This window comes from Drosophila novamexicana, unplaced genomic scaffold, assembly GCF_003285875.2.
Source record: "Drosophila novamexicana strain 15010-1031.04,08,12 unplaced genomic scaffold, DnovRS2.1 tig00004555-arrow-pilon, whole genome shotgun sequence".
NCBI classification, from domain to species: Eukaryota; Metazoa; Arthropoda; class Insecta; order Diptera; family Drosophilidae; genus Drosophila; species Drosophila novamexicana.
In genome coordinates, this window is record NW_020825052.1 from 451,946 (window position 1) to 466,059 (window position 14,114).

Here is a 14,114-nt window from a genome sequence, read left to right on the forward strand (position 1 = left end):
CGTTTTATTGCTTTTTTTTTTTTAGATATTTTGTTTACGCACAACATCAAGGAAACAACAACACTGAGATATAAAAATTTTATTATATTTTAGACACAAAACTTAACAGAAATATTCATGTTAATTAAGTTTTAGCTGCTAGTTAAAATAAAGTCTTAAATGACTGAAGGTCAAAGCATCAAAGTTTGATATTCGGTATAAAAAAAAATTGAATATTTAAAAAACGCACGATATATAAGGAAATACGTATATGCATAATTTAAACGACACGACAACGACACACGGCATATACATAAATAGTATTTATATAAAAATTGTATGCATATTTATGTTTATGGGCTAGAATTTTTGCTAATAACTAGCTAATTTAAAGACTAATATATAGATTTAAATTTAGAAACCATTGTAGAATAAATGTATCAAAATATATTGCATTTTAAAATGATGTCAATAGATTTGCAAATATCAAGATTTTATCTTTGTGAAGACACAAATGTGCTAGGCCTGGGCTGATGAGCCCATAATTAATTGAAAATGTATTGCCTGGCTGAACAAATGCCTCGAATAACGCTCAAATCAATGCAGAAACTTCGTTGGAAGTTTGAAGTGTAAGTTGGAATCAGCTCAACACCTTGACAGCAAATGCCACAAGCAAACAAATGAACCGATGAACGAAATAACAACAGCAACAATAACAACAACCTCAAGTCAGACGTCAATCAAATTGCTAGCCAAGTTGGGAAAATGCTTCAATAAACATGTCTTACATAAAACATTTTAATTAAATTATATTTTATACACTTATGTGTGTAGCTATGCATGTGTGCTTCAATAAGAGAGTGCATGTGTGCGTGTGTGCAATATTTATCAATTTTCCGGGGTGGGGTTGCAAAAACAAGAGTCATCACAATAACCATACATCTTCGTCTAGCACACACACACACACACGCACAAACACTCAAACACGCACACACAAACACTCACACGCATACAGGGAAGTAAACAAAAGTGTTTTAGCGCTCTCAATTCACATCACTCATTTACACGCACACACGAAAGGAGTAAAGAAATAGATGGCATAAAGAAAGAGAGAGAGAGAGAGGTAGAGAAAAAGAGAGAGAAATGCAAAAAGAAAAGAGAAATCGAATTAGCTACTGTGATACTGGCTGAAAAGCATATTTTAGCTTTGGATTAATCTTGAGCACGCCAAAAAATGCGCAAAATAACACTCAATATTCCTGCTGAGGCTGAGTAGTTTATTTATAATTGCATGTTTACCAACACTGAAGAAATATATTGAAAAATAAGAGCTGTGAATTCATATTAATTTATTATTGTCTACTTGCAAAAACTGATCAAAACTATAAGAGAGAAGAGGTGTAAAAGCATATCAAATCTCTACTCAAATCTATTTTATTTGCCTTGCTAAACTGTTTTTTCAAAATTAATCCAATATGCTGCTTTCAGCTGGTGTCGTTATATACGGTTTAGAGAGTAAGAGACAAAGAGAAAGAGATGGAGAGAACGGGGGAACGAGAGAGAAGCCAATGCTCGACTTTAATTTAATTTTTGTGGTGGCTGTTGTTGTTTATTTTGTTTGCTCGTTGCGCGCAATTAATTGAACTTGCAGCACATGCCTCAGACTCTGGTCTCACAGTCTCAGCCTCAGTTGCAGACTATTGACAGACTTCAGGGTCTGCACTATTTGTGGCAGGGGCAGCGCAAAGGCTGTGCCAGGGGCTGGTAGCTTTTTGTGTATTGGTGCGGTTGAGTCGATGAACACTTAAGCCGCACTCAATGCAGCCACAGTTGACGTCGCTCTGCTCGTTTACCCGTTACGCTTTTCGGAATTTAACTAAGACAAACACCACAACGATAACAACAGAGTAACCCAAGCAACAACAAAAACAGCAACAACAACCACAACAACAACTATAATGGAAACAACAACACTAACAAGTTGTGTAGTTTGTTGCCTTTCGTTTTGGATCTACTTTTCTGTTGCAGTTGCTGTTTCTGTTGCTGTATGAGAAACGCTTGCGGGTCTTACATTGGCTTAGCAGCAAACTTGTCTAAGCTAGGGCCAAGCGGGAGGACAGTGCGACGAGGTGGTACGGGGAGGGGCAAAAGACTGCTGGGTTTTTGCAATTACAATTACGCATAGAAGAGAGCAAACGGAAATACAAAGAGTAGGAACAAGTGCCAGAAGTAGAATGCTATGAGCAGTAATTGTAATGGCTGGCAAAGTACGCAAAACATTTAGCAATATAACGGACATTCAGGCACTCGCCCAAAAAGGTATGCTATGAATTTTGTGAGGAATGCGCCAAACGCAAGAGCTACATCTTTAATGTGAGGACCCTATGACAATATAAGTTAAGATTAGGCAATATAAAGCTAGGCTTTAAGCAAGCTTGGGGGAGAATGAGAGACTGAGAAAGACTGATAGAAGTCGCCCTTAAATTTCAAGTCGCAGCATGCCTTAAGAACGCTGCTGACATCTTCGACTTTGTGGTCAAGGCTTCGGCCCATCCCTAGCATGACCTAAGTAGTTGCGAATGCTGCCTCTAAAACATATTGCACAATTACTTGGCACATACTCGCACACACTCAAATAGCTTACAAAATTTATGTTATTGTTTGTCTGGCAGCGGTGTGGCGGTACCAGGACCTGGACTAGGACTACCACTACCTTTTACAGGCAAAGGACTCCCATATTATTTGCACATACACACATATCAAGCTTTTTTGTGCCCCTCACGTGTTTGTTTGTGTGAGAACTGTGCTGCAACATTTTATTTATCGCACTGGCCATAAAATGCACGCTGGGGGCATTTGTAACAATTTTCAGACACACACAACAATGGAAACAGTTCCGCCGTCCGACCGTTCCCCCCGCCCAGTTCGTGGCACACTGTGCAGCCATTCTTAGTCAGGTTAAAATATTACAACATCATGCTTAAAAGTCACGTTTAAACGCTGACGACGTCGGCGCCGAAAGATTATTGCATTTTAGAACCCGCCTGTTAAGCCCCTCTACATCTCTCCCTCTCTTTCTCTCTGTCGCTCTCCTGCGCTCGCTGCACACCTGAGCCGCACACAATCACAAACAAATGTAGTTCATTTCAGTTGCCAAAGTCGACGGCGGCGGCGGCGTCGGCGTCGACGTCTGCGCCTGTCTGTATGCTATGCCAAATAAGTAATAGTGTTGCAACGTGCCTGCCGCATTTTATTTCCCTTTTCAAATAGAAAGAGTGAGAACGAGAGAGAGAGAGAGAGAGAGACTGGATAAAGAGCAGGCAGAGAGTGAAGGGATCTACAGCTGGGTGGCTGATTGTATAATTCGTGAGTTGCGAGTGAAAATTTTATACTCGTATATGCTTGATGCTTGATTGAATTGAATTGATGTGAGTGCCGCCTGTGACTCCTCCGACTGCGATTCAGACTCGATTCAGACAATCCACTCTGTCTCCGTCTCCGTCTCTGCTCGCTTTTGGCTTTTGCGGTTACGAAACCAATTTATTTGGTTTGTGTGCGTGTGGCTGTGTGCGTGTGTGTGCAACGTTGTTATTTATTTTAAACAGGTAACTGGTAAGCCTGTGATGAGCACAGGCAGCGCCAGCTCAGAAATCCTTGAAAGCCAAAAATGATTTCATAAGATGAAAAGCGATTTTTCGCACACACATTTTTGCCGCACCCATCGAAGAGGCAGTGAGCATGTGTCTGTGAGCGTGTGTATGTGTGAATTTCTGTGGATGAGGAAAGAAAGTGTGGGGAAGAACATGTGTAAGCCACAAATATTTTTTTCAGCAGCTTTTTGAGCTGGCAAATTGCAACGAAAGCTAAATTTTAGCTTTAAATTCATTCCAGGATGATGACAATTAAAGCAAAAATTGAGAAATGTATTATAAGTGAGCCAGAGGCAGAAAGAAAGAGAATAAGGGATTCATTCAAAAATATTTGTATATTTTCCTATCAAGTTTCTACAAAAGTTGACAGGATTTAATTTTAAGCTTTAGCCAGAAATTTAAATTGAATTCCATAATTGCTTTTATGGAAAAAATGCTTGTGAAGGGTTGAATTTTTATTTGCAGCTAACGCAGTTAACAGAGAGTTCTCAGAATTGGGAACATCGGTTTTATCAATGTTCCACGTAACTCAATTTAGCTTTAAAAAATATTTCAATATATTTGACGAGTCAAGGTCTCTAGAACGCCCTCGCACTTGACATCGACACACATATACACACACACACACGCACATGCACACATATATAGGCCTTATGTACGGGGCTGAACCGAGTAGCTATGTCTCCGCCTCCCTGGTCCTAGCCCTTGTCGCTGTCTGCATGTCACACGCCGTTGTACCATTGTAAATGGAGTCAAGAAAGCAAAAGTCACTTTTTCAATTTTCAAAATTAAAAAAAAAAAAACATTCTACGCACACACGAGCAAATCACTAAGTTACTGTGTCGCATTGATAAACCCTTATCAAGTGAGTTTTTTTTCACTCTGACTCAGTACACACACACACACACACATACACAGGCACACGCACTGCGAGACACGTTGACACATTGTCATAGGGCTACAAAAAAGTCACTAAACGAAATGCAGAGACCCTTTGTGATGAGGGTGAGCGGCACCAAAAAGCATTGCCTACATTTTGGCGTGAATTTAAAAGGCTGCTAAGCAAGACGGGCTGTTGCGTGAGCGGGGCATTGAGGGTGGAAGGGACGAGAGTCGGCCTGTTATGTAGCTCGCATATTAAAATCTATAAAATATGCTCATGACTGCTTTACGACTTGAAAGCTCAAAGCCAAGAGCAAAACCAGAAGCTAGCTACCAGCAAAAAGTTCAATATTTGTAAATCTTATTCGCATACCCTCTTGCTCTTGATGCCACTGTTCCTTTCGCTCTTACGCTTTGAAGGCGGCGCTCGTTCTTTATGGGTTAATGGTGCGAAAACGTGACTTAATGTGCGTGTGTAAAATTTGTTGGTTTTTTTTTTGTATTCTTTCGTTTCATTCCATTTTGCGTCTCCATAAGAGTTATGTTTCTGAGTGGGTCTGGGTGTAATAGAGAGTCGCAGCTGTTGTGCAAAGGTCAAAGCAATTTGAGGCGCTCATCGTGGGGCGATGGCTTTTAATAGAAATGTCAGACAATTGGGTGCCAAGGCAAGCCAACAGCTTTAAAGCTAGATAGCAGCGAAGAGAATGTCTGGGGGAAAGATAGAGATAGCTTATGCATAGAAAGTTGTGTGTATATATGGTAGATGTGATTGAAGTAAGTCGTCAGCATATTAAACAAAACATATTATTGGCTTTTAGCCTGAGGCACTCAGCATAGAGACAGCATAAAATGTAGAGATGTTGGCTATATTCAAAAATGTTCAGTTTATAAAGAGTTTTCCTTTGCAGACGCCTTTCCTTGTGTCAGTCTTTAAGACTTGTAGCCCTTCTCTATAAATTGCAGAATATTCACTTGTAAACTCTGCTCGTTATCAAATTGCTAAATATTTTTAGTCCCCAGAGCGTTTAAAAATTTTATTAACTCACTTGACTCGCCAAGCGTCATTTAATTATCTCTCTATGTGCGCTTTAGCGTAAATGACAAATCCTTATGCTAAATATGCTTAATGCAACACACACACATATACACCCACTCACATTCACACACAGCTTACAACGTGCTGTACATATGCTTAATGAAGCTTATAACTCTCGACGTCTCGCTGCGCGTTTCCTCTCTCTGTCGCTCTCTCTCGCTCTGTCTAACTCGTTCGTGGCTCTTCGCTTCCCTTTGCCCACATGCAACACGTACACGTCCTGACAATCCTGGCAACAGGCAGCATATGCCAAGCACGAAGGCCCGCCAGGCGAAATAATTATAAAGCGCTCGCAGCGGAAGCTGCAACGGAAATGTTACCTGCAAAGCACGTGCAGGCCCAAGAGGCGCCCAGGGACGAAGTGTGTACTGGCTGCACGGTGAAGGGCGTGGAGGGGCACATGAATGGAGCGAGGTTCACCGGTTGTTCGGGTGCAAATTCTAGCACTGGCTGCGTTTAGTTTAGCATAATGACAGGCATAGCCGAAGCGAACGAACGCCTCCAATCTGGAGCCTGCCACTGCCACCTAGTTCTAGTTCCAGAACCAGTTTTAGTTCCCGACCCCCTTCCCGTTGCCCGTTGCCGATCCTTTTCCACTTGCAGCTGTCGACGTTGCCACATGGCAGCCACTAAACCAAAGCCACATTAGCTCGGCAGCAAATGTGGCAAAGCGTGTTAATAACTCACTGTATGTGATTGCTTGTGTGTGTGTGTGTGGCACTGAGTGCACTCTCTGCACTTGGGGGCACATGCATTTAAGTTTCGGGATTTCATAATAAACATGGGCCTGCTTCGACGGTGCTCATCCTGAGTGTGAGTGTGAGTGCATGCGTGTGTGTGTGTCTGTGGCAATCTTGTCGTCGTCGTCCTCGTCTTCTTGGCGTGTAATGGAGCATGCTGCTGTTGCAGCTGAAAACCGAGTGCTATATAAAGACTGAGGCATGCTCGGATATTTACATGCATAATGCATAAATTCGTTTCGTCAGCGCAGAGTCGACGACTCCTTAACTCGACTGTGCAAACGTCTTGGGCCTAATTTGTTGCATAATTAAGCGTGTAGTCGTCTGTGCAGCAATACTTTTCTACTTTTAGCCCATTTACGTTCAGTTTTGTTTAGGAAGCAATTTGGCCAAGGAGGCAGAACAGAGCACACTGTGCAATTGAGTGCAACGTGTTCTGGGCACCAGTGTTGGCAGTTGCAATAGAAGCAGTGTTCGAGATTGTTATACAGTGCTGCATAGTTGTAAATGAATAGTGTTGTATAACGTATACACTGAAACTGTGTGTCACTTTGCTTTGTTGTTAATAATAACGTCATGTATTTCTTTTTTCCTTGGTATATTAAGCATTTTCAAAGCTTGCTGCTGCCAATATGAATCCCGCCTTTTATGTGTCTATACTTGCTCTGACATTTATCTTAAGCAAAGCAGGACATTTAAGTGCATGTTAAAGCTAAAACTTATTGGGGAAACTCAACACAGCTTGGAACCCGTATCGCACTTAAAGCGCCAATCAGAACCTGTTTACCCACCCTCGCTCCCTTCCCTGTTGCGACTATTTTACCTGTTTCAATGCTTTTGTTAACATGACGCCACAGAAAACCAACAAAAATCTATACACACATACTTGAAAGCCGCAGAACACCTATAAGGCAACCATAATGTACACAGCAGCAAGAGTGTGTGTGTGTGTGTGAGTGTGTGTATTGTGTGTATGCTTCATTATTATTATTATTGTTGTTGTTAGTCGTTCTTCCTGCTCTCATCAGTGAACACATACGAGTATTATTTTTGTCGCATTGTTTGCTTCTCCTTCCGCTTGTCGACGCCATTGTTGTTGTTGTTTGTATGGTTCCTATTTCTTTCTTCCTTTTTTTGACAGCGTCTCCTCGTCTCTCCGTTTTGATTAAGCTTCGTTGTCGTTGTCGTTGTCGTGTCGCTTTTGTTGTTGCTCTTCGATTTCGGTCACTAATGAGCAGCGTTAAAAGCGCAGCGAACTCGAGAAGGGCGTGACGCGGGGTTGGCGTACGGTCAGCTAAAGGACTTTGGTTGGAGGTAAACATTGTTTTTTCATTTGTGTTTACGTTTTTAACAGCTTTGACAGGCTGTCGTTATCCTTTTCAACACACTCACATACGCACATACACATACACACGCACACATGCATACATTGACAGACTGCCAGGCATTGTTAGCACAGATTTGGGTCAATTTATGCGTTCGGGTAGGCTGGAAAACTCATTGGCTTTGGCCCGTTCCGTGTGCCCGGACATTGACAGCATTTTTCATTTACCTAATGAATTCAATTATTTATTTACCTTGAGTTATTTCTTTAGCCCGAGCACTGACGCACTCTTCCTCGCTGCTGATCTGATTTTGCGTGCCAGCGCTTATTTAATTTGATATTTAGGGGGTGACCGGGGTGGCTGCGTGCAGGGGCAAAGACTGCCAAGTCGGCATTTCTAATTAATTCAGTACAAATTACATAGCATGGCCAAGGGCGGGGCTAGCCGAGACGTGGCGAGTCGCTCAAATATAAAAATGGAAATTTAATTAATGTAAAAGCTTATATAATTGGAAATTGAAGTCTAATTAAAATTGTGCGACAGCAGTACACAGCCAGCCTGCAGTCAATTGCATGCAACTGACATCGCTTCAAGCGCAAAATTAATTAACACTCTCCAACACACGCACACAGTATAGTCACACGCACAGCATTTAATAGAAGTTGTATAGAAAAGTTAACAATTAAATTTGCTGCTGCGTTCAAAATCGCGACGCAAATTATTAACAACAAATAAACAATAATAATTTGAAAATTGGCAGCCGCAAACACACCAGCACACACACACACACTCGGCGACAATAACGAAATAATAAACTAATTAAATCAACAGTCGCTTGAACAAGGCTTTTGTTTCTTCTTAATTTGTGGCGCCCTCTATGCGTGAAAATGTGCACAACAATTCGAGTATTTATAATTGGATTTGTTCACTGGGAAAATATGGGCACAAATTGACAATATTTAATGTGAATTGAAAGCATTAAAATATGCTTAAAATTCAATAGAACTAACCTAACAAATTGTTCTTGCTACTTATTAAATAAAATATGCAAATATTTCTTTTACTCTGGTAATAAGGATTTTTTATACTTTCATATATTATTTTTACGTTAAGCTGTGTTCATTTAACCGGTTGAGCCAAGGTTAGTTAATACATAACAAAACTTACTGTGAACTTAGTTTAGTATACATATAAATGTATGCTTGTTTGTTTAGAGAAACGAGCTGGCACTTACCTAAAAAGAGAAAGGGCAGAGAAAATATATTTAGTTGGAAGCGCTTGTAACAGTTTTTAATCTTAGTATAATCTTAGTTTTAAGGCTTAACAGCTAAAGTTGATGATGTGTGCTTTGTCAGCACCTGGTTACCTTGCCTCGTTACCAGCTTCAGGCAAGCTCTTCGCGGAATTTAACACGGTTGACTTTATTTGTATTTATGCAACGTGTTGCTGGTTGCGTTGCCGCATAGTCAATGCCACGTACACACACACACACATAAACACACACACACACATACGCACGCTTAAAAATAATATTTGTTGTGTGTAAATGCCACACGTTTATAGGTAACCAAATTTGTTTTACTTTATTATTTATATTCTGAGTTTTTCCCTTTGTATTTTATATATTTTTGGCTCTGCTGCCAACACAGACGAGGATATCAATCCCATGTTGAGTTCTCTCTCGCCTGTTAGGCTGCCCTTTTTTCAGGCTTTTCAATTTCACATATAGCAAATATTTTTTATGTTTTCGTCGCTGCTTCTCATGCCCAATCCCCACATTGTTGTTTACCATAGCGTTTTCTCCTTTTGCTCTGCTTATTGTTGTTGTTTTTTTCTGTGCCATATTTTACATGCAAATCGAATTTTCCTCAATTTTAATTGGATTTTTGATTGGTTATACTTGTGTTTATATACGCACAACTCGCTGGCTATATTCAGCTCCTGCATATTACGCAGTTTTTGCATACAATTTTTTTTATTTGGTTCCTTCTTTTTTTTTTGAAAATTTCTATTGTTCAATTTATTTTTGATTTTGTCGAGTATTTTGTTGGTTAGCGACATGCTGTAAGTTGTCAGTTTACAACAAAATCATTAAAGTTAAACTAATCTCTGACAGTCAGCATATGCAAATTTTTAAAATTCCTTTTACGGCTCTCAGGATTTGTTCAGGAGAGCATATATTGATATTTCGATGGTGAAAAGGTATTAAAGTATGCCCTTCTTTGCGATTCTTACGATTCAAATATTGATTATTTATAGTGACAAGGGATTGAGTTTGAGTAAACACGAGGAGGAGATAGTTAGTAAGAATAGAAGGGGTGGCGAGAAATTAATAACAAGTGACAGAGAGAGAGAGAAAGAAAGGGGAGCTAAAAGACACCGAGAAATAGTCTCAATTGTCTAGGAAATCGATGTATAATAATTTAAAAATGAATAAAAACCCGATGTTATTTAAGAGAGACTTCTAATTCTACTAGATATGCTATAACTTGCTGAGTTGTCTTTTATTTCTGCTCAATTAGGTAATGACATATTTACCAACAACAAGAACAACCCGACCAAATGCTGTTCAGTTGCGCGCCCAATTAACCGAGGAGCGCCTCGCAATTTGTACAAAGTTTTAATTGAAGAAGACACGACAAATGTCTATATTCGCACTCGTTTCCACCCCTCTTTCCACTCGGCAAGGTGCTCGTATGTCTCTCTGGGCGTTGCTGTATGTAAATTTAAAACACACACTTTTGAGTTGCCTCGCGGGCATTACCAAAATGATGGCACCCGCATCCGATCCCATTGCCATTGCCATTTGTGCCACGTAGTTTGCCTTGTAATTACAATTGAGACCACGGCCGCAATGATTATAATTATGTTTTATATTGTCATTTGGTGGGTTCGGTAAGTGGACTGCTCCACAACATACCCAACACCACCACCACCATCACAACCATCACCACCATCACCATCGCTTCCCCAACTTGCCAACCCACAATCAGAGTGGCATTAAAGTAGCTACAGGTAACAAGTTGAACTCAAAATAAATCATTTTCTGCACCCTGGCAGCAGGGTGTGTGCTCGTGCGAGTGTGTGTGTGTGTGTGTGTGTGTGTGTGTCTGTGAAGGACTTATGCTGATTAGTAAAAAGCGTCACAGTAAATTTTGAATGTGCCATTCTACTTACTCGAAACTGTGGGCTCAGGCATTCGGAATGATTTATGCAATGAGCTCAAAAAGATGAAAGTTGTACATTTTCATATTTTAATTGCTTTGCTCTCTTAATACTTTTGGGACAGGCTGTGTTTGCCACCGCCTCCAGAGGCCACGCCCCGCCCCGCCGCGCCTCGCCTCGTCTCGCATTTTATAATATTCTTTTTATTATTATTTTTATTTTTTTTCCTTTGGCTACGCTTCTATGGGTCTTTTGAAGTGCCAGGCGCAGGCGGGGTCTGTCGGGGTGTGGGCATGGGATTTGTCTTGTAGTTAATGTAAATGTTTGCTGAGAAAATTTTACTAATTTTATAACAAGTTGCGGTTTCTGTTTTATGCTACGTTTTCAGTTTATGTTTGCCCTGCCCCGCTCCCTGCTGCCTGTCAGTTTATTTCGCTGCTCGCAGGTTGCTTACTTTGTGGAAAAGTAGATTTCGTGTATAAGTAAGTATTTCGCATTTATAATTTATGGCTTTATATTTGTCAATGGCATTATAATATCACATTTTTATTTGTCCCTGCTCAGGCGCCGCCTTGCCGGCCACCTTTTGGTTAGAAGTAGGTTTATGATGTGACAGGCAAATTTCTCTGATATTGGTTAGGGAAAAGGAGGTGGAGGGTGGCTGTTTTACTCTTCAGGATTACGTGAAGTTTAAGCTCTCTTTATTTATTTAATTTTTTTTTAGATTTAATGCACCGTGTTTCGAACGCATTTCAACTATTTAGCTGCCATAATTCCCCAAACATCCTTTAACCCAACAGCCTCACAAAGACACACACAATGTTACGTATAATACGGCCAGTTCTGGACAGTTCTCGTGCGTTTTCCATATGCAATTTGCCACTAATTATGCGCAAAATTTCTAGCTCAAGGGCTCTAAGCAATTAGCAGAGCACACACAAAGCAACAGCCATGCCTCACCCGCTCGCCTCCAGCTCCCTGGCTCAAGTAATTTACATTGAAATTAAACAAAAACTATGTGCGTGTGTGTTTAGCTTTCCGAGCGTGGTGTGTGTGTGTGTGTGTGTGCTATTTTCATATGCATGTGGCCAACATTAATGCAACAAATTATGTTTAGACCGCCGCCGTTGCTGCTGCCACCGCCGACGCAGTGGAAAAACTGTAAATGAAAATAAACCGCAACATTTTTCATTTGTGCAAAATGAAGAAGTAGCTGCCACAGCCAAAGCCGTAGCCGGAGCGGTAGCCGGAGCCGGAGCCGGCAAACGAGACAACCAACTGGAAACATTGGCGGACTATCACACGGGAGCAATATAACCGGTTTGTATGCCACAAAAGCAATTTTATGATTATAACAGCCGAGGCCCGGTCGAGACCGGGACCGGGACCGGGAATCGGGTTCCGCGGGTCGGTCTGGTCTGGGGAGCGAGAGCGCTGCGCAATTAGGCGCCATAAAAATGGCTGGTTGCCCCCAGATGGGCGTGGCCCGGTCACAGCACGGAGCCAAAGTGAAGGTGGAGGAGGTGGCAACTGCTGTTGTTGTTTGTCTTCTTGTCTTTCATTGTTATTGCACATACATTTGTTGTATTTGCTGCAGACCCGCAACCCGCACACGGCAGTATTTTTAATTTAAAATCCACAACGAAACGTGAACAAAAATGATGCGCGTGAAAATTGCGGTCAGCGCGGAGAGAGCAAGGAACATAATGTATACTATTAAAGCTGAAAAAGGCCGCAGCGGGGAAGGGTGTTAATTTTAAAAGTGAGCTGATTTTGAATAGCAAGATCAACAAAGACGAAAAAATTCTCTTTTTAAGTTAAGATTGAAATTCTTACAACATTTTTCCTAATTCAAGAATTAGTAATTAAAAAAAAATTTATGGGATTTCATTACATTCCAATAGACAATGCGTCCCTTAATCATCCCAAAATTTCCTGCCAAACTTTTACAATATCATTGGGCTGCATATTGTTACCATAAATTCAGTTACCAAATAGACATGCCCCCAGCCCTGGACGCGGTCTGTTAGCCATTTCTTTCAAACTTTGCGCTAAACTTAGCATACAACTTTCTCAACCACCTAACCACATTAACAAACACATTTGGTTGGGGTTAAATTATGGTTATTGTTTATTGCAACAACACGGCAAAGGTCGAAGGGCTGGCCGGCTGGTCGGTTGGCTGGTGGACTGAATATTTTGGACGTTGTAGCGACTGTAACCCGACCAGACTCTTGTGTCTACCTCTTTTTTGCGCTTTTGTGTACTATTTAGCGAAATTTATTTACGTTATATTGCGCCGAGCCGCTGCACAGCAGTCAAGTTATATAGAAATTTATGAGCTTTATAGTGGCGTGCCATTTCATTTTGTTGTTGCCCTGTTCCCTTCCCGCTGCCTGCTCCCTGCTGCTGCTAGCTTGCTTGCTTAAAAGTCCCTTGAGATGTAATCAATTACTTAATGCTATAGAAGCCCGCCCCCGACTCTGATCCAGGAGCGAAAAACGTGGACCGAGGACCGAGGACCGAGGACCGACAACGATGCCGCCAAACAAAAGCCATTACGCTGGAAACTTTTCAATGAAGCGTTCGTCAGTCGAACGAAGCCGTTGACTATTAGCTGCCTGCTGGGGATGCCAGTCAGTCAGCCTGTCCGTCCGTCCGTCTGTCTGTCTGCCTGTCCGTCTGTCCGTCTGTGTGTCTCTTTCAGTGCTGTCCCGCACTGGAAGGAAACCCTTGCGGGGGCATTGGCTCAGCTGATGTATTATTATGGCCCTGCCGTCGCTGCCTTGTAGCCGCCTCTGGTACTGTTATTAATATTGTTTTTACCGGGTAGCTATTACTGACGAATCCCCAGCGCATTACGTGCTCTAGGTAGGCAGCCAGCAGGCAGCAGGCAGCTGGCAGCATGTCATCAAAACACGCCCACTTGAATTCTGAATGGGTTTCTGCGTTTCTGCGGCAGTCGACGTCGTGTTTTTTAGGTTGAGTTTACAGTAAAATAAATATTGAAGTGGGCCTGGGGAAGTTACTTGAACGTTTGTTGGCACGTAAAAGACATCATAATTAGCCGTTCGTTGAAATTAGTGCGGCGGCCCAAAAAAAAAGATAGCGTAGCATACTTTTTGCCGCATAACCCAGTGGGAGAGGGCTAATAAGTGCCAAAAGGTGAAAGGCCGTCCTACAATATATCCTCTAATCAAATGTTGATGCGAATAAAATAATAATCGTTTTGCATTTATTTTAACGAGCTCAGAATTCACAATAGGCGTCTGCTGAC

General features: G+C 41.5%; 1 protein-coding gene across 2 annotated transcripts in view; it reads right to left on the reverse strand.

The window, feature by feature from the left end:
• Nucleotides 1-14,114, reverse strand: part of LOC115770040 (CUGBP Elav-like family member 4) — a 163,698-nt gene that overhangs the window by 94,907 nt on the left and 54,677 nt on the right. The gene's annotated exons all lie outside the window — the stretch shown is intronic.